Genomic DNA, 22,647 nt, shown 5'->3' on the forward strand with positions numbered 1-22,647 from the left:
CTCATAGGGCCCCCTACTGACCCCGGGCCCTCGGGCAGTGCCCGAGTTTTCAAATGATCAGTCCGCCCCTGTTCGGGGACTTTTATAAAAACAAAAAGCAGTGTTTTTGCTACAATAGATTTCAATGGAGAATCTGCAGAAAAGCATGGTAGTGCGTTTCTGCCGCATTTTGCGCTTAGCATTTTTAATCTGCCCAGCAAAAAAAAAAAAAAAACTCCACTAATCAAAAAAAAAAAAAAGATAGCTGATCAAAACGCAAAATGCAATGCGTCAAAAACACAGTGAAAACGTGTAGAAAAATGCAAAATGAACTGCAAAAAGAGCTGCAAAATGGACAAAAAACACTGCATAGGTGTGAACGGAGCCTTTACATGTCAAACATTTTTTCTGCCTATGAAAAAGGTACCAGGGGCATCTCATGGGGCCCCCTACTGACTCCGGGCCCTCGGGCAGTGCCTGAGTTTCCAAATGGTCAGTCCGCCCCTGGGAGGAGGCCTCTTGTATTGAACTGTATTGTCTCCCGTTATATTGTAAAGTGCTGAGCAAACTGTTGGCGCCATATAAATCCTATATAATAATAATAATATCCTAGATTGTAAGTTCCCAGGATCAGGGCCCTCCTATCCCTCTTGTATTGAACTGTATTGTTGCTGTATTGTCTCCCATTATATTGTAAAGCGCTGAGCAAACTGTTGTCGATATATAAATCCTCTATAATAATAATAATAATAATATATAAATCCTGTATAATAATAATAATAATAATAATAATAATATATAAATCCTGTATAATAATAATAATAATAATATATAAATCCTGTATAATAATAATAATAATAATAATAATAATAATATATAAATCCTGTATAATAATAATAACTTCATGCATTCTATACATGAAGATAAAAACCTTCAACCTTTCCACTCCATGCACAATGGGCGTTTTGATAACACTGGTAGCATTAGCTGTGTTTAGCGGTTTTGCGTTTAGGCTTTTTTTTGCGCAGTTTTGCCTTTTTTTTTTTTTACAAACGTGAAAAAAAATTTTGCTTAAAAATACTCCCAAAAATGCCGGTTTGCTGCATTTTAACACTTTTTTCAGTGTTAGAGCGTTTTTACAGCTAAATAAACTCCTCTAGAAACCCAGTAGTTCTCATTTTTTTACAGCCAAAAACCGCTGATTCCAGTCTATGTGTGTATGGACACATAGGATAACATGCTGGGGGGTTTACTGGCTGTAGAAAAAAACATTGAAAGCCAAAAACAGCCGCTGTAAAAACATCCCGTGTGCATGAGGACTTAAAACCACTTTAAAACACTCCAGCTGAAAATAACAGGAGAAGATTAATAGCCCGGGATAAATACCTGTCGCCACCAAGGGCTTGGCATGGGGCAGAGTGACTAGGACGCTGGGTTGCCGTTGCTCTCTGTGTGCTTTCTGCAAACAATGATGCGGAATGAGTTCCCATTATCTGCCTCCACCCAGTAGAGCGAGCTAACAAACAGAAGGAGCTCAAGACTTGGGTGCTGATTGCACTGAACTATGGGAAATGAAGTTTAGAGGAAGGATCTTACTATGGAAGTCAATAGACTATCGGACTACAATTCCCAAGGAGACGTTTATTAGGTCTCATGCACACCTGTAACTTAAAAAGCATTTTTCTCCTACAGCATCAAACATGCATTAAAAAGCCACATTTTTACATGGGCGTTCTTAGCATTAGAATGCATTACCGCGGGAACTCGCCTAGTGTTAACGCACATTAACCATTTCCATACCGGGCAATTTTACACCTTCCTGCCCAGGCCAGTTTTCAGGTTTCAGCGCTCTCACACTTTGAATGACAATTGCGCGGTCAATACAACATTGTACCCAAACTAAAATGTTATTTTCTTCACACAACTAGAGCTTTCTTTTGGTGGTATTTAATCACCGCTGGGGTTTTTATTTTTTGCTAAATTAACAAAAAAAGACCAACAATTTTGAAAAAAACACAGGTTTTTCTTTGTTTCTGTTATAAAAGTTTGCAAATAAATAATTGTTCTTCATAAATTTAGGCCAAGATGTATTCTGCTACATGTCTTTGGTGAAAATAACCCAAATTAGGATGTATTTTTTAGTTTGTAGGAAAGTTATAGAGTTCACAAACTATGGTATAGATCTGAATATTGATCAATCCTGAAGTACTGACAGCCAATCTAATTTCTTGAGGTCCAAGAATGTCAGAATAGTACAGATATCCCCCAAATGACCCCTTTTTGCAAAGTAGACAGTCCGACGTACTTCATAAGAGGAATGGCGAGTTTTTTGAAGTTGTATTTTTTTGTCATAATTTTTCGGAAAATTAAAAAATTTAAAAAAATAGTTTCACTATTTTATTTTTACATATTGTCACCAGTGCAGTACAGTGTCATCATATAACTGGCATGGCGGTGATCAGGGACACTGACTGGTGACAGTATGAAGAAAAAAAAAAATATTTTTTTTTAAATTTTTTTATTTTTTATTAAATTTTTTTTCTTTTTTTAAGATTTTTTTTCATATTTCAATATGACCACAGTAACATTGTACTACTTTGGGGAAGTGATCAGTATTTTTTTTTACACAATTTGCTTATAGAAAAGAATTACTTTGCTATAAGCAAGCATTTACCTGAATGACATCGATTCATTCAGGTTTTTTTTTTTGTGCTTAGCTGTGATTTGGCTACAGCTAATCACATGACATGTGCATGTGATTAGCTGTGACCATTCACAGCTAGACACTAGTATACAATGGATGGCATGAATGAAGCCATCCATTGTATACAACTGTCATGTGACCTGTAGTGATTGGTCACAGCAGGTTACATGGTACCAGCAATGGGGGCCAGTACTCAGATCTGTCATTGTCCGTGTCCGAGGTACATGGCCGGTGACAGATCGCGCTGCTGCGCGGCTCTGCAGGAGCGCAATCTGCGCATGTGCGGGAGGACGCCATATGGCGTCCACCCGGAACGCTGATGACATTTGCCGGCCGCCATTCGGCCATAGGGCGGGCGGCAAATGGTTAAGGCCCTTTTGAGCGTTTTTATGCTCATAAGCTACTCTCCTGAACGCACAAGTGATGTTTTTTTTTTTCCTGTAAACTCCCCTGCCACTACACTCCTGAACATGGCTATAGTGTGCATGGACACACAAGCTAACATGTAGGGCAGAGGAAAAAAAAACTCAAACGCTCATAGAAGCAGCTTTTTTGAGCTGCAGCGTGTATGAGATAGAAGAGAGAAGAGGAGGCGCTAGCTAAGTGCAGTAATGAGTAGAGGAGTTTATTAACTCCTCTACTGTATAGATAAATTAGGCTCATCAAAGGGTAGGTTCTTTGCTCACTCCTAATCTGCAGAGTCCACCATTGCAATCCAGGCTGAAAAGTGGAAGAGATGGGGCTGGGACGCCGTGTGCATGGAACACATGGGCGGAAGTGACGACACCAAAAGGAGAAGACTGGACCCAAAGAAAGGCTATGTGCTTGGAGTTTCTTGCTCCTTTTGCAGGCCTCATGTGTATGAGGCCTGTGACAGACCCAACCTGGACAGGGGCTTTTGAAGGGGACTAGGGGCTATGGCCCATGCAGGGGACTAGGGGTTATGGCCCATGCAGGGGACTAGGGGCTATGACCCATGGAGGGGACTAAAGGCTATGGCCCATGGAGGGGACTAGGAGCTATGGCCCATGGAGGGGACTAGGAGCTATGGCCCATGGAGGGGACTAGGGGCTATGGCCCATGGAGGGGACTAGGGGCTATGGCCCATGGAGGGGACTAGGGGCTATGGCCCATGGAGGGGACTAGGGGCTATGGCCCATGGAGGGGACTAGGGGCTATGGCCCATGGAGGGGACTAGGGGCTATGGCCCATGGAGGGGACTAGGAGCTATGGCCCATGGAGGGAACTAGGGGCTATGGCCCATGGAGGGGACTAGGGGCTATGGCCCATGGAGGGGACTAGGGGCTATGGCCCATGGAGGGGACTAGGGGCTATGGCCCATGGAGGGGACTAGAGGCTATGGCCCATGGAGGGAACTAGAGGCTATGGCCCATGGAGGATACCAGGTATTTTGTTTGCTTCTCCCAGAAAGACCATAGAAAAGAGCTCAGTTGCCATGGAGTGGATCATTCTGCAATGATGGACAATAACATGATGAACGCTGGCAGTGAGGCTTGGATTCATTCTCTGAATAATTACAATAAAGCTTCCCTTCTGGAGTGGATGTAGAGGTGTAATATTAACCACTTCCCTACCGGGCACTTTTACTCCCTTCCCGTCCAGGCCAATTTTCAGCTTTTAGTGCTGTTGCACTTTGAATGACAATTGCGCGGTCATGCAACACAGTACTCATATGAAATGTTTATAATTTTTTTCACACAAAGCGCTGATCACTTTATTAGTGTCACTGGAGATGTAAATGTTGTTATTTAGTCAGTTCCCACCCAGTATCCGTTCGTGTCAGATTGCCCCCGCACTATAACATTCCCACTATAAGTCGCTGATCGCCACCATTACTAGTATAAATAAATAAATAAAAATTCCAGTACATATACCATTGTCTGTAGACACTATAACTTTCACCAATTAATATACACCTATTGGGATTTGTTTGCCAAAGACATGTAGCTGAATACATTTTGGACTAAATTTATAAAGAAATTTTAATTTGGTGTATAGCAGACATTTTCGTCCTTTTTTAATTCATACAATATAAAATAAAAAAAAAACGTGGTGATCAAATACCACCAAAAGTAAATTTTCTTTGTGTGAAACAAACTATATAAATTTAATTTGGGTACAGCGTTACATTATCGCGCAATTACCAGTTAAAGTAACGCAGTACCAAATAGAAAAAATGGTCTGGTCATGAAAGGGATAAAACTTTTCAGAGTCAAGTTAAAGAGAGCCTGCCATTTCTACTATGCTATCACATAAGAGGCTGTCTACAGTAAAGCGTAAAAAAGATGTTAAAAATACATAGCAAAGTTTAATAAATAAAAAAAACTCCAGAAAATCTCCACACACTCATAAGAACATAAATGCATGCACCAGTTGTGCCTACATATGAAAATGGGGTTAGACCCGCCTCCTATACACGTTGTTCACCTAGCCGAATGACGTGTACTGTGCCTACTGGGATATGTACGTCATATATCCCAGGAGGCCTTACTGTTTCATTCATAGAGGGGGCAGGCAAAGTGGTGCATCATTGGCAGGTCCACCTATCGAACCCGTTGGGCCTCTTGATGACGTCAGGAACAACATGATGGCATGGGACCAAGCGGTGGCGGGGCATGAGAGGATCTCAGTGGGACAATGCTGGATCTGCTGGATGGGTGAGTATCTGAAATGTGCAGATTCCACCTCATGGTAAGCAGGGGTAAATGGAAACAAAAATTTGGAGGAAGGGGGGTGGTTGATTGGGTGGAGATCTGCTTTAATTCCTAAATCTTATCTAATGTGTGACTCATTGGGGCATCATCCAAAATGTGCAATGCAAAAGAAACCTAATGGGGCTCCAACCATCCCTTTGGGTAATATCCAAGGCAGGAGATCCACTTTAACTCTCAACTGATATCCTGTAAGTGAATGCAAAAGAAAAACAAAAAGAGGGCGCACCGGCAATAGACATATAAAACATAGGCACATCACAAAGAACAATGGTCAGCCAGTTGGTCATAAACCAAAAGCGATTTCTCCTGCGCTCCGGGACCCAGGCCGGTGGCGAGTAGATGGAATTAAAACCTCCAGAGAAGCAACCACCGGAGTATCCAAAGTCGTGCAGCTCCAAACCAAGGCTGGGGAAGCCCGAACAAACTGTGAAGTGAAACAACAAGAAGCGCACCAACCTTGTGCATTATGTCAGTAACCAAAATTTATTTAATGAAGGAATGGTACTCACAAACAGCGAATAAAAACAGGCATGTAAGTCCACCCAGGGACTTCAAAGGCAAGAGGCCAGCGCGAATCCCATCATGGGTGTAGGTACTCAGTCCAGCTGATGCGTTTCGAAGGTCAAGCTTTCTTCCTCAGAGAGAAGGCTTGACCTTCGAAACGCGTCAGCTGGACTGAGTACCTACACCCATGATGGGATTCGCGCTGGCCTCTTGCCTTTGAAGTCCCTGGGTGGACTTACATGCCTGTTTTTATTCGCTGTTTGTGAGTACCATTCCTTCATTAAATAAATTTTGGTTACTGAGGTAATGCACAAGGTTGGTGCGCTTCTTGTTGTTTCACTTCACAGCCAGTTGGTCATGCAGGGTTCCATTGTTGTGGACTCAGATGCTATATGGATTGAACACCGCTGTTCATTGTGATGTGCCTATGTTTTACATGTCTGTTGCCGCTGCGCCCTCTTTTTGTTTTTCTTTTGCATTCAGTGACTTTGGACTACCCCGGTCCGTTGAGGGCAGCAAGGAGTGCATATTCCAGGACATTTATATTGTCACCCTAGCCTCTGCTGAGTCCATCCCCAGCGCAGGAGTACAGAATTTACTGTTTTTGAACTGATATCCTGTAAGGCACGGGTGTCTAACTGGCGGTCCTCCAGCTGTTGCCAAACTACAAGTCCCATGAGGCATTGCAAGATTGACAGTTACAAGCATGACTCCCAAAGACAGAGGCATGATGGGACTTGTAGATTTGCAACAACTGGAGGGCCGCCAGTTTGACACCCCTGCTGTAAGGGCTTTCAAAGCGCCACCTATGGACATTTTTTTATATCAAAGTCTGTTGCTGTTTCAGGGGTACACACAATTTTAAAGCTTGACATATCTGATATCTATCTGCTCGATGCAACCTCATCTTTTATATTTTATCAAAAAATGGGTACTATATTGTGTTTCTGTGCACTAAAATAAACTTTTTTTTTACTGAATGTATGCATTTGATAAACACGTGTGTTAATATCATAATATATGATGTTTGGGGGTTTAAATCAAGCCTCAGACCTAAAATGTGCATATTAACACGTGTGCAAAAAAAAAACAGGTATAAAAAAAAAATTGGTTAAAGAACTCAAATGAACAATCTGTCTATGTTTTAGCTGCAAAACTAAAGGTAGGCTCTTGACAAAGAAAAAAGGTAAATAATATAATTTTGATGAAAAACATTAGTATACTAGTTGGTGCAGTCCATTATATACATTCAGAATAATTGTCCAAGATCAAGATCAATATCGAAGGACTTCTGACATGACAAATAAGAAGTTTATGTCTGCCAAAGGGACACATCATGACATTTTAAAAACAAATCAAAGACGCAGCTTAATGATCAATGATTAGATGTCTGAAGAGCAATAAATAAGCGTCATAGTGCATTGATCACAATATTGTACATTGGAAGTGCATTCCTTATTGCCGCAGGCACCATCGTGAATTATATTTCCATGGAGATCATCAATTATAGTAAACTTGTGTAAGTTGATATTCCATTAATTGATTAAACATTTACTTCTAACTGCAGAGAGGTCAATATTTTCTGCCATGTGGGGTCTGAGGGGTACATTAATATATGGGAGTTTAAGGAAGAAATGTATAGATATTCTTAATGGGAATCGTTACGTGAATGTAATTATTCTTCTGTAATCTATAGGATGGAATTTGTCTAATCCAATGATAGGAAAGGTTGGGTAAAACACAAAGGGGGTTATTTACTAAAACAGCATAGTCCAAGATCTGGTGCAGCTCTGCATAGAAACCAATCAGCTTCCAGGTTTTATTGTCAAAACTTAATTGAACAAGCTGAAGTTAGAAGCTGATTGGCTACCATGCACAACTGCACTAGATTCTGAGTGCACCGGTTTTAGTAAATCCCTCCCAAAAAGTGTGTCATTTAGTCCTCATGCACACGGGACGTTTTGATATCGGTGGTAATGTTAGCTGTGCACATTAAAATGTGTTTTTCAGCTTTTTTTTAGCGTTTTTGCATTAGCGTTTTGCCACGTTTAACTGCGTTTTCCCAAGTTTTATAGTGGGTTTTTTTACCAAGAAAAAATGTTTTTAGTCAAAAACAGTCCAAAAACACTGCTTTGCGGCGTTTTACCGCGTTTTGCGTTTTTACAGCTAAAAAACTCCTCTAGAAGCCCACTAGTCCTGGGTTTTTTTTTCCAGCCAAAAAACGTTGATTCCGGTTTCTGTGTGTATGGACACATAGGATAACATGCTGGGGGGTTTACTGGCTGTAGAAAAAACCATCAAAAGCCAAAAACAGCCGCTGTAAAAACGTCCCATGTGCATGAGGACTAAAAGTCATTTTAAAGTCAACCTGTCATGAAGACCTCTGACTTTAACAAAAGGCAGCCTATAAAAGTCGAGGTGTGAAGGTCCGGGATGAAGCAGAAAAGGCGCCCACGTTGGGCATCCAAGGCGGCCATTTTATACAACATGTTACCCCCTTATGAGACCTACCGTATTTTTCGCTCCATAAGACGCACTTTGTTCCCTCAAAAAAAGGGGGGAAAATGTCAGTGCGTCTTATGGAGCGAATATGGAGCGGCCGGCCCGGTATTCTGACGCTCTGCAGCGGGACCTTATGGAGATGACTGCTGACCTTTGGGGAGGTGGGGAGCGGGTACCTGAATTTGACAGGTACCCGCTCTTACTTCCGCGGAGTTGTTCTTTGATCTTACCTGTTCCTCTATCCAGCGGCGTGCTGACTTCCCGGCTTCTGTAGTGTGGGCGCTGGGCATGACAGCCGGGTGCCAAGTGCGCATGCGCAGGAAGCGGTGCTTTTTGTGAATGGTAAGGCGGTACCTGGGACACATGACAGATCCCAGAAGCCGCCGGACCAATCACAAAGCGCAAGTGCTTCTCGCTCATGCGCACTGGGCACCCGGCTGTCATGCCGAGCGCCATTACAGAAGCCGGGAAGACAGCGCGCGGCTGGATCGAGGAACAGGTAAGATCGGGTACCTGTCAAATTCAGGTACCCGCTCCCCACCTCCCCAAAGGTCAGCAGTCATCTGTACTGTCCACAGTCTCTGGTCATCCCTGTGCTGTCCGCAGTCTCTGGTCATCCCTGTGCTGTCCGCAGTCTCTGGTCATCCCTGTGCTGTCCGCAGTCTCTGGTCATCTCCTGTACTATGTATGCAGTCCATTAGTTCAGATTTTTTTTTTCCTGTTTTCTGCCTCTAAAACCTAGGTGCGTCTTATGGAGCGAAAAATACGGTAATTTGTTTTTATTAACACCTTCATTCCTTTCTTAGCATTTCTATTATTTATGGAATTTTTTTTTTACATTTGCATTCATTTGTGTTTATAGCACCAAATTAAACCATGTGAAAAATGATTCTAGTGAAAAATCGCAGAAAAAAAAAACTGCAGTTAACCTCCCTAGCGGTATGATTATTTCAGATTTTTGGTGCTGAAAGCGCTACCATTGTTTTGCATGGAAATATGTAGCTTTTTTATTGTAGGCTGTAATTTTTAGGAATAACTCACTGAAATCTGTCCGAACAAGAGTCTAGTAAACATCCCGGGTATGATAAAATTTGAAACATGAAATCATAAATTATAATTTAATAAATAATCATAAAAAATAATAATATAATAATAATAAATTTAATTCAATAATATAATCAAACCAAAAACACTGAAATTTGAAATAGAGCGCCAAGTTCGCACATCACTGAGCAAAGTCGCAAAATCGTTTTCAGTGTCTGATGAGGAATTTCCCCCACGAATCATTATCACTCAATTCTGCAAGTGGTTCTGATTTACTATCGCTGTTCTCTAGCTGATCTAAAACCGCTTTTGACCTAAAGTGACGCTTTTTGGACGCCATGGACTTTTCTCAGTTTCCAGGCAGAAAGAACAGACAAAATGCAGGCAGGGCGCAGGACAAAGCACTCGGGACAAAATGTATGTGAAATGGGTTGAAACAGCAATGTTTTACTATGTAAAATTTGTTTGGAAAAAAAATGACATTTTTTAAAATTTTCAAATTTCCCGCCGCCCGTACGTCCCGACGTCACAGGGACCGGAACACAGAAGCCGGATGCCGGCATCGGCCGGAGGAGATGGCCGGGGATACTGCAGGGAGTGCAGGACAAGGTAAGCTCTGCAGGGACTCCCTATGCAGCGCCGCATGGTAAGCCCGAGTGTAGCTCGGGGTTACTGCTTTTGGCACTGACATTTTACCCCGAGCTGCACTCGGGAATACCGCCAGGGAGGTTAAAGCAGAACTACATTCTCTCAATTAACATGAACTATTTTTAATCCTTATGCTGCCAGTGTTAGTAAATAGATAGGAAGGTATATTAGATTTGCCTGATTTAAACTTTTATTTTACATTTTTTCAGTTGCTTCCTAGTTTCTGGCCTAGGCCAAAATGATGTTATGTCCCAGGAGTCTTCATGGGCATTTTTTATTTCTTTCATCTGGAGGAGGGAAGGAGGTGCTTTCTCAGCTATGCACACCCTCCTGCCTGCATGCCTGAGCTAGGGGCAGATGAATTCCAGGAAGTAATGCTACATAAAAGCATCTGCCCGTATTTAAGATGGGCACGGCTAGACATGCTAGGGGGGTGTTTTTCATAATATCTCAACAAAATAAAGCATGGAGACATGGATGAATGGGGGAGTTTGCTGACTTTTAATTTATTGAGGGAAACCTGAAGCTCTGCTTGAACCAGGGGTGGACTGACAACTCATGGGGCCCCCGGGCAATAGGGGATCATGGGGCCCCTGTGCCCTTGCCCCAACTCAAAAAAGCCTATGAAAAAAGGTACCAGGGGCATCTCATAGGGCCCCCTACTGACCCCGGGCCCTCGGGCAGTGCCCGAGTTTCCACCAAATGGTCAGTCCGCCCCTGGCTTGAACTCATCAATAGTACACAGAAGATGAATCCAACACAATTCCACTTCACGTGCATACAGTACAGAGTGCTGCGCAAACTGTAGGCGCTATATAAATCCTGTATAATAATAATAATACAGAGGATGTTTTTCCAGTGTTTTGAAGTGTAAGAAGACAATGACTTTCCTAAGCCCTGCTCTGCGATGAATTGAAACTAAAAAATAAGCAGCGGAGAAATCGTCAGGGAGTGTCTAGCTAAAGGCCAAAAACAGGAGGGGGGGACAGAAGAACATACAAAATACAACAAACAAGACAAAAGAGAGCCTGATGTAGAAATCATAAGACTAAAAATCTCTGAAATGCAATGTTTCCTCTTTGAAACATTATTATAAAGGACATCTATATATTATAAGGTGTCCTGTAAAGTGCAGTCTCATGATATTCTTTCATATAGTCTGAAAACCTTGTGGATTTCACTTCACTCCAGAGGGGCATTAAAGATTTTTGTTCAATTGATTAATTTAATTTTTAAACTGAGGTCATTAAAGTAAATACAGGTTTGCTGTACTGACATTACAAAAATCACATTGTGTATTAGAATGAGATCTGCAAACACTGACCTATTCTTGGAGTTTGTGCTGTTTATTATCAGGGATGGACAAGAAACTACCTACAACACCTAGCTGGAATATTGGGTGTATGCAGTGTGAGATAGGAGTGGAAGTGAATCAGAGCAATACTGTAGAAAAAAAATCATAGAGTAATTAAAACAATAATGATCACTATATAAAGGATAATAGCCTTGAGAATTAGGTATACGGGAACATATTCACCTTGTAAAAATATATAAGCAGTCCGTATATTAAACTGGGAGGAAAGCTGTTCATTTTATTATTTTTATTTATTTCAGGTACTTATACAGCACCGTCAATTTACGCAGCACTTTACATATATATATTGTACATTCACATCAGTCCCTAACCCTCAAGGGGTGTACAATCTAAGGTCCCTAACCCTCAAGGGGCGTACTTTATTGTGAACCTGTTCTGTACAAACACTAAGGCTCCATGTACACTGCAGCTGATAAACTCACGTTCAGGAAATTTTCTGCGTTTTTTTCAGCAGCCCCCTGAACTCACCTTAACCTCCCTGGCGGTATGATTATTTCTGATTTTTTGTGCTGAAAGCGGTACCATTATTTTGCATGGAAATATGTAGTTTTTTAATTGTAGGCTGTAATTTTTAGGAATAACTCACTGAAATCTGTCCGAACAAGAGTCTAGTAAACATACCGGATAGGATAAAATTTGAAACACAAAATCATAAATTATAATTTAATAAATAATCATAAAAAATAATAATATAATAATAATACATTTAATTCAATAATGTAATCAACCCAAAAACACTGAAATTTGAAATACAGAGGCAAATTCGCAGATCGCTGAGCAAAGTCGCAAAATCGTTTTCAGTGTCTGATGACGACTTTCCCCCACGAATCATTATCACTCAATTCTACAAGTGGTTCTGATTTACTATCGCTGTTCTCTAGCCGGTCTAAAACCGCTTTTGACGTAAAGGGACGCTTTTTGGACGCCATGGACTTTTCTAAGTTTCCAGGCAGAAAGAACAGTCAAAATGCAGGCAGGGCACAGGACAAAATGTATGTGAAATGCATTGAAACAGCAATTTTTTACTATGAAATAATTTTTTAAAAAATTTAATTTTTTAAAAATTTCAAATTTGCCGCCGGTTCCGGCACCCGTACGTCCCGACGTCACAGGGACCGGAACACGGAAGAGATGGCCGGGGACACTGCAGGGGACACATTGCGGGAGTGAAGGACAAGGTAAGCTCTGCAGGGACTCCCTATGCAGCGCCGCATGGTAAGCCCGAGTATAGCTCGGGGTTACCGCTTTTGGTACTCAAATTGTACCCTGAGCTACACTCTGGATTACCGCTAAGGAGGTTAATGTTTTCCTATGTGTCCATAGTAGTCTACAGGCAGTTGAGTTTACTGTAATTTTTGTGAACGCAAGAAACTTACGTCCAGGAGTAGATTTTATCAGCGTTTCAAACGCCAAACACTTGTAAACATGTATAAACGCGGCTAACCGTGTTTAGAAGCGTTTGGAATTTTTTTTAATAAATATATAGTGAAGCGCTATATGGATCGAATCTAACACATGTGCAATACTAACGTGCTGTGTAATGCAAACTGTGTCAACACAATAGTGCTCAGTGGAAAAATACAGAAATACAATTAATATTATATTAAACAATTTAAAGTGAAAAAAACATTGAGATTGTGTAAAAAAACAATGAAAAATGTGATAGTGGTTCTTAAAAAAGGGGGAATGGCATCATGTGCTAATTTGCCAATATCTGGTATAAACACACAGTATATAAATAAACATTAAATAAAAAACAAAGCAAAAAACATCTGTGAAATTCCAAAACATAAAAGTCCATGCAAGTGTAACTGTGCCAATGTGATTTTCACCTCCACACACTGACCCGCACAGGGCCAAAAGGCTATGATTCACAATACCAGATCCTCTCAATTGCGCTCCTCATCAAAGGGACCATGAAATGGAATATAGACTTCTCCCAAGCGCACCTTATCCACTCCACCTCCACTCAAAGCCATATAAATAAGATACAAAGCAAAGATCCTTCCATAGTGCAGTAATTTTTTATTGGAAAGTGAATAAAACTAATATTGCACTCACATGTAATCCCAGTCAAAAACGCCTGTCACCACATCCTATGGGTGTACTGCATGGTAACTGGGTAGAGCAATATGGCTGCTGCGTCCGGAAGTGCGTCACCTCGTACCGGAAATGGCGTACCAAATTGGTACCAATTGAGAGAATCTGGTATTGTGAATCATAGCCTTTTGGCCCTGTGGGGGTCAGTGTGTGGAGGTGAGCAGGCATTGCTGCCATTTGAGGATCCCCTTTCTTTTTCACCAGAGTGAAGATCACGTTGGCACAGTTACACTTGCATGGACTTTTATGTTTTGGAATTTCACAGATGTTTTTTGCTTTGTTTTTCATTTAATGTTTATTTATATACTGTGTGTTTATACCAGATATTGGCAAATTAGCACGTGATGCCATTCTCCCTTTTTTAAGAACCACTATCACATTTTTCATTGCTTTTTTTTACACAATCTCATTGGTTTTTTCACTTTAAATTGTTTAATGTAATATTGATTGTATTTCTGTATTTTTCCACTGAGCACTATTGTGTTGGCACGGTTTGCATTACACAGCACGTTAGTATTGCACATGTGTTAGATGCGATCTATATAACGCTTCACTATATATTTATATTTTATATTTTGTGTTTACACTTATTGGTTTAAGTTGAGTGGCAGCAGCTATCAGCAGTTTTGTATCATCCATAAAAAGCGCAGGAGGATATCCACATTCATTTCTGGAATTTTTTTTTTAACTCTTCCATTTCCAGATGCTGTCCAGAGCCATTTTTCATCATGAAAAATGCATGCAAAGCGTTTTCCGGTACTCAAATGGACCCGGTACACCATACTTTGAGGTTATGTTAGACACTGCTGCAATCATTTCTGCACAGAAATGAGCTAGAACACATCCAAACACCACAAAAAAAAAAGTCAGACTTTTTTTACTGTTTTTCAGTGCATTCTGGGCATTTGGGAAGGTCTCCTGAGGTTCTTTCAAAAATGCTTCTAAACGCAAACGTTCATAAACACACATAAACGAGGTATGCAAACGCGGCTAAACAGACGTTTTTTAACCTACGTTTTCTAGCAGTCAGTTTCCATCGTTCAGAAGTGTTTTCCAAATGTCCCGTGTACATTCGGCCTAAAAGCTTCAAAAACAAGACATCATTCAGCTATAAGCATTGTGGAGAAATTCCAAAAACAACCTCCTGCGCTTAAATGGAATCCTATCCTTCAAAAGCTGCCGACACCAAACTTATACCCAAGTAAGTGAATGATCAATTAAAAATAAATAGTGTACGCTAATAATACTAACAATTACGTGTTACAATGCACAAACTCTATATACATCCCCTACATATATATATATCCAAGGTGATAAATCAATACATAAATAATAAAATAGTTGTGTCATACGTGAATTCCCTCACGTGGAATATTTGGTGAAAAAAGTGACAAACACACTCCTATTTGCACATTGTGAAACAATATGTATACTGGTGCACAAAATTAGTGAACAAATAATCAATTCAAAAAGTCCAAAATGATATAATAATAGTAATACGATAATTTATGGTGATCCTCACACTTCACTCTTCATGCAAGAATATATAATGTGCTGTATACGTGGTACACACGTGCCAATCCTTTACCAGCCAAAACACCCCCTCACCTCCTTCATTAGACCACACAGGGTCAACACGCTTTGAGGATCAAGTGATCCTATCAGAATGGGTCCCTCTCAGGCTTTCCCCTCACGTCTCCAGCCTCCAACAGACTAACAGCCAGCTCCTCACAGGATCATGATAAGACACAAGCAGAGACCCTCCATAGTGCAACCGTTTTTTTATTGCATCAAATTTAAAACGACAATAAGTATTACACTCACATTTGCCCACGAGTTTTCCAGGTTTTTACCACATGCTATGGGTGTACTGCATGGGTGTACTCAACAGGGTGATCCAATATGGCCCCCACGCCGGAAATGACGTCACCGGAAGCTCCTCCCCACGTACCGGCGCGTTGCGCCACGCCCACCTCGTGACTTCATCAGGGACCAGTATTTTATTATTTATGTATTGATTTATCACCTTGGATATATATATATGTAGGGGATGTATATAGAGTTTGTGCATTGTAACACGTAATTGTTAGTATTATTAGCGCTACACTATTTATTTGTGGAGAAATTAACTTTTACATTTCAGAGGCATTGAAATCTCAACTTTTATTGTATGAAGAGGGTGTTTCTAAGCTAAGCTTGCGGCTTCACAGCCGGGTGCCCACTGCGCATGTGCGAGAAGCGCTGCGCTTTGTGAATGGCCCGTAGTCTTCTGGGTCCTATTACGTGTTCCAGAAGACTACAGGGAGGGAGGGGGGAGGACAACTTCCGCTTCCAATCACCTTAGGCGATCGCAGCAGAAGTGGGAACGGGTACTTGTCAAATTTGGGTACCCACTCCCCAAAGGTGCCAATCCTTAATGGGGAGCGGGGGACAGAGGCTTAAAGCGGAACTTCTCATTTTGGGTGGAACTCTGCTTTAATGTACTGAGGGTGACCATTGTATTTAAAGGCAGAAACAAAAAGGCTGGAACTCCACTTTAAGGGCCGGTTCACACATTAGAAACACAGTCCAGATGAGTTCTGGATGTGTTTTTGCATGTGTGTTTTTTTTCGCGTTTTTGGCGCATTCCGGTGCCTTTTTGACGCGTTCCAGTGCATTTTTTATGCATTATAGTTCAGGTTTTCCCCTCTTTTTCTTCAATTTAAATAGGGACATGAACGTTTTATATGTGCTTTACTGCATTCCAGTAGACTTCTGTGCAGAAAAAATGCAGCCTGTTCTACTTTTTTTTCTGCAACTGGAACGCACTGGAACTGCAAGCACTGATGTGAACTATGACATTGACAACCATATAATCTACTTTCTGTGCATTTTGGATGCAGAAAAAAGCACCTGAAACACATGTAGTGTGAACTGGCCCTAAAAGCTTGGTTGGTTGAATTACGAAATCAATGGTGGCACCATCGGATTACAAAAAGCACAAACATTCCGATTTCTAAAGCAAATTCGTTTGAAATTTGACCCATGTATGGCCTGCATTAGAAACCTTTTTATGTCATTTACAACTCAGTATAAAGCCAATTACTGTAAATGGTAATCAAACAAGCATATCAATGAATCTGTTTTAATTTCAATGAAACGTTTGAGTGCTCAATAACCCAAAGTTTACAGAGTTTACAAAGTTTACAGTTTGCAGCATTTTGCAGAAACGCAGTACAGTCCATTTAACATAATTTCCTATGGGACACGTTCACATCTGGGCGCTTTAAAAAATTAAATGTTTTTATTTTTGCACTGTCCGTTTATTTTATTTTTTTTAATCACTTTCATTTTTATCACAAGGAATGTAAATATCTCTTGTAATAGAAATAAACATGACAGGTCCTCTTTAAACCTAGGTTCACACCTAAGCATTTTCTGCGTTTTGCCAAAACACAGTACAGTCCATTTAACATGATTTCCTCTGGGACATGTTCACATCTGCGTGTTTTTTGGGGAGGGTCAGGGACTTTTTTGAATGCAAAAAGTTGCGTTTTTGGTTCTATAGACTTCAATAGAAAAGCTGCAGAAAAGCATGTAGTGCATCTTGGATGGTTTTTTTTTGCTGCCTTTTGTGTTTTAAATCCGCCTAGCAACAAGAAAAATAAAACGCAGCAAAAATGCAACGCAAAGCGCAAAGCAGAAACGTCTCAAACGCAGCCTGCATAGGTGTGAACCTATGGGACAGAAGGGTCATTGATGAGCAGGGGCGGACTGACCATTTGAGCACTCGGGCACTGTCCGAGGGCCTGGGGTCAGTAGGGGGCCCCATGAGATGCCCCTTGGTACCTTTTATTGGCTTTTTCATAGGCTTTTTCGGGTGTGGGCGAGGACACAGGGGCCCCATGATCCCCTATTGCCCAGGGGCCCCATGAGTTGTCAGTCCGCCCCTGTTGATGAGGTGAAACCAAAACCAGAGGGGTGCACAGGAAAGGCATTTCTGTCTCACACAGGTAAGAGCGGACAATGTAAGCATTTTCACGCAGGAATTTTACTCTTCTAAAGTTTCAAATAGTTGACAGGTTTAGTGTGAAGAACAGAATGTAACACTCAGAATGTATAAACAATCCTTTTCTGCAGCTATACTTACAGAACGTGCAACCTGTACCAACTAGATTGGGTGCTTCAGAGTTGTAATGATGTGTGTGTGTGCCACGTGTCTGAAGTTCTGCTACGTTTTAGACAGCCAATCCCTTTACGGCCTCACGCACGCTTTACTTTTTTAATGCTGCTCCTAGGGGTGCCTGGCGGGGGTTTTTTCGGCCTCTAAGCACCCTTACACATTAGCCCATGTGTCCATGCACACCCAGCTGTTTAGAGGCAGGGGCATTTACATGAGGAAAAAAAATCCCCACTGCCATCGCATGCAGAAAAAATGTTTGACGCATGTAAATACATCTCCGTTCACACCTATGCAGTTTGCTTTTTGTTCGTTTTGCAGCGCTTTTCGCAGCTCATTTTGCGCTTTTCTAAACATGTTTTTGATGCGTTTTTGGCGCATTGCCTGTTGCGTTTTGTTCAGCTCTTTTTTTTTTTTTTGTATTAAAATGGAATTGTTTTTTTGCTGTACATAATAAAAATGCTAAACACAAAACACGGCAAAAACGCACTACCATGCATTTCAGCAGATTCTCCATTGAAATCTATTGTAGCAAAAACACTGCTTTTTGTTTTTATAAAAGTCCCTGACCAGGGCCGGACTGATCATTTGGAAACTCGGGCACTGCCCGAGGGCCCGAGGTCAGTAGGGGGCCCCATGAGATGCCTCTGGTACCTTTTTCATAGGCTTTTTTGAGTTTGGGCAAGGACACAGGGGCCCCATGATCCCCTATTGCCCAGGGGCCCCATGAGTTGTCAGTCCACCCCTGTCCCCAACCCTTTCCAAAAATGCAGCAGCTCAAAAAAACCTAAGGTTCCGTTCACACCGTTTTTTAGTGCTTTTTGCTTTTTTGCAGAAACGCACTACAGTCCATTTAACATGGTTTCCTATGGAATAGGTTTACATCTGTGCTTTTCTGAGCTGCTGCGTTTTTGGAAAGGGTCAGGGACTTTTTTAAAAGCAAAAAGCAGCGATTTTGTTACAATAGATTTCAATGGAGAATCTGCTGAAATGCATGGTAGTGCGTTTTTGTCACATTTTGCATTTCTATTCTGCCCAGCAAAAAAAAATTCCACTATACAAAAAAAAAAAGCTGAAGAAAATGCAGTAAAAACATGTCAAAAAAGCATAAAAAACGCATTTATAAAACCGCAAAACAAACTGCAAAAAGCACTGCAAAATGAACAAAAAAAAACACTGCATAGGTGTGTACGGATCATAAGTGCGTGAAAATGCGCGTTAATGCTAGGCGCAATGAGTGCTTGAGCGTATTTTCTGGCATGTTTTGTTTACAAGTTTAAATCAGTATTTTTTGCTAGAAAATTACTTATAACTCCCATAAATTATATATTTTTTCAGCAAAGACCCAAGAGAATGAAATGGTGACCGTTGCAATTTTTATGTTACATGGTATTTGAGCAGCAAAGTTTTCAAACACAATTTTTTTTTAAAAAAACACACTTTAAAGAATTAAAAGAAAAAAAAAAACAATATATAACCCACTTTTTCATAAAATATGAAAGAGGATGTTACAGCAAGTAAATAGATACCTAACATGTCACGCTTTAAAATTGCACACGCTCGTGGAATGGAGACAAACTACACTACTTAAAAATCAACATAGAGGATGCATTAAAATTGTTTATAGGTAACCTGTTTAGAGTAACAGAGGAAGTCTATCGCTAGAATGATTGCTTTCGCTCTAATGTTCGTGGCGATACCTCACATGTGTGCTGCGAACACCGTTTACATATGTGTGCGTGACTTACGTATGTGTTCACCTCTGCGTGCGAGTACGGAGGGATTGGGGCACTTTAAAAAAAAATTATTTTTTACTTTTGCACTGTCCCTTTATTTTATTTTTTTTGATCACTATAATTTTTATCACAAGGAATGTAAACATCCCTTCTAATAGAAATAAACATGATAGGTCCTCTTTAACCCTAGGTTCACACCTAAGCATTTTCCGCGTTTTCCAGAAACGCAGTACAGTCCATTTAACATGATTTCCTCTGGGACATGTTCACATCTGCATGTTTTTCAGAAAGGGTCAGGGACTTTTTTTAATGCAAAAAGTTGTGTTTTTGGTTCTATAGACTGCAAAGGATATGCTGCAAAAAAGCATGTAGTGCGTTTTTTATGTGTTTTACGTATTGCATTTTAAATCTGCCTAGCAACAAAAAGAATTAAAAAAACAGCAAAACACATCAAAAACACGGCAAAAATGCAGGTGCAAAACGCAATGCAGAAACGGCTCAAACGCAACCTGCATAGGTGTGAATCTAGCCTTAGGAGAGATCTGGGGTCAAAAAGACTCCAAATCTCTCTACCTTTAAAAGCAACAAAAAAATGTTTTTTGATCTTTTGGTTTAAAAAAGAAATAAAATTGTTTCCAAAAAAATCATGACTTTGCTCCAACCCTCCAACACCATTATTATTATACAGTATTTATAAAGCGCCGATAGTTCGCTCAGCGCTGTACATTACAAAGGGGGACAGAACATGTGACAGAACAATACCAATACAATGCAAAACATGAGGGGATCGAGGGCCCTGCTCTTTCGAGCTTACAATCTAGGAGGGAGGGGATGGTGGCACAGGAGGAGATAGCTGTGGGGGATGGGGTGGTAGGAAGAGTGGAGGAGGTCGGCAAGTTAGCAGGGGGTGATAGAGGCGATCAGTGACCATAGAGGCGATCAGAGACCATAGAGGCGATCAGAGACCATAGAGGCGATCAGAGACCATAGAGTCTCTCATCACCTCTGAGAGCAGCCGCACGTATTGTCAGATCGTTTCTCAGGCTCGCTGGTTTAACACTGAGCCTGAGAAACACCAGCGAGCTTATCGTTAAAACCGGTATGCTCGCTGGTGTTTCTTGGGGGGGCGTTCCTTCTCGCTGCTACTGAAAGCATTCCAGTGTTAATTAGCAGCTTGGAGCACTTTCATCAGAAAGCTGGCCGTCTCAAAAAAAAAATATATACAGGGGTTATGACGGATATCTTCAGCCATAACCCGAGTAAGCCACTTGAAAACCGCAACGTTTATATACGTAATGCGGTCAATAAGTGAATAATTAATTTCAATGGCCAGAATAAATGATTAATATGGCCAATAAGATGAATTAACACCCAATGCTTGACGCGCCTAAACACACCTAAACACATTTAAAAGCGTCAAGTGTTTTTTCTGCCAAAACACTGCTGGGAGGAAAGGCATTTAGGAGTGCAAACGTCCTGCGTGCACAAAGTCTAAACCAAAAAGGAAAAGTTACTATTTTAATTGAACAAATTTCAGATTGTGATAGTTGATAATTATTGTTCTAGGGAGATTTGGCACCGCCCCCCTGACAGCAGTCGCTGCACCTTGCACAGTGTCTCCGGCGCTGCATTGTCCTACTGAGTAAGCAACATGGAATGTTGTAGAATAACATTTTATTGTCACTTGTAGAATTGTGTATGTAGACAGACAACACGGCAATCAATAACTTTTTAACATTTCCCACGGGCACAAGACAGCTTGCACAGGTTTAAGAACTCTGCTAAGTCCTGTCGGTATCTAACGTGACCTCGTAATATAAACTCAGCATGATTTTGGAGAAACAGCAAGCTCTTAGCAAAAACAAACAAAAAAACTAATCTCTAGTTTAACATCTATAGTTGGGAAGATACTGGAGAGTTTAATAAAAGACCACATAGATGAGTTCTTGCTGGAAAAAAATATTTTAAGCAACAGACAGCATGGATTCATGAATGACAGAAGTTGTCAAACAAATCTGATTTCTTTTTATGAGGAGGTGAGCAAAACTTTGGACAGAGGGGTGGCGGTGGACATGGTATACTTGGACAGAGGGGTTGTGGTGGACGTGGTATACTTGGACAGAGGGGTGGCGGTGGATGTGGTATACTTGGACAGAGGGGTGGCGGTGGATGTGGTATACTTGGACAGAGGGGTGGCGGTGGACGTGGTATACTTGGACAGAGGGGTGGCGGTGGACGTGGTATACTTGGACAGAGGGGTGGCGGTGGACGTGGTATACTTGGACAGAGGGGAGGCGGTGGACATGGTATACTTGGACAGAGGGGTGGCGGTGGACGTGATATACTTGGACAGAGGGGTGGCGGTGGACGTGGTATACTTGGACAGAGGGGTGGCGGTGGACATGGTATACTTGGACAGAGGGGTGGCGGTGGACGTGGTATACTTGGACAGAGGGGTGGATGTGGTATACTTGGACAGAGGGGTGGCGGTGGATGTGTTATACATGGATTTTGCATTTGACACAGTTCCCCACACATGGCTAATGTGTAAGGTAAAGTCTACAGGGTTGGAAAAATCTGTATGTAAATGGATAGAAAACCGGCAAAAAGATCATATTCAGAGAGTAGTGGTTAATTATTCATACTCTGAATGGTCTAGGGTCATCAGTGGTGTACCCCAAGGTTCAGTGTTGGGACCCTTACTTTTTAATATGTTTATAAACAATATAGGGTCTGGGATTATAAATCCCATTTCAGTCTTTGCAGATGACACCAAGCTGTGCCGTGGAATAACGTCCTTACAGGATGTCTTCAACTTACAAGCCGACCTCAATGCTCTGTGTAATTGGGCAACTATGTGGCAAATGAGGTTTAATGTTGATAAATGTAAGGTTCTGCACTTGGGGGCTAAGAATATGCATGCATCATACATACTAGGGGGGTACAACTGGGGAATCAATGGTGGAGAAGGATCTGGGGGTTCTGGTAGATCACAGGCCTAATAATGGCATGCAATGCCAAGCTGCGGTTTCTAAAGCGAGCAAAATCCTATCTTGTATTAGGAGAGGTGTAGACTCCAGAGAGAGAGATATTATTTCCCCGGTAAAAATCATTAGTAAGACCTCATCTGGAATATGCAGTTCAGTTTTGGGCACCAATTC

General features: G+C 41.3%; 1 protein-coding gene across 2 annotated transcripts in view; it reads right to left on the bottom strand.

Annotated features, from left to right (window-relative positions):
- Positions 1–22,647, bottom strand: part of RAB27B (RAB27B, member RAS oncogene family) — a 338,507-nt gene that overhangs the window by 54,155 nt on the left and 261,705 nt on the right. The window lies entirely within an intron of this gene.

This window comes from Staurois parvus, unplaced genomic scaffold (genome assembly GCF_062004578.1).
Source record: "Staurois parvus isolate SC_StPar_1 unplaced genomic scaffold, SC_StPar_1.0 ptg000513l, whole genome shotgun sequence".
In the NCBI taxonomy this organism is placed as follows: domain Eukaryota; kingdom Metazoa; phylum Chordata; class Amphibia; order Anura; family Ranidae; genus Staurois; species Staurois parvus.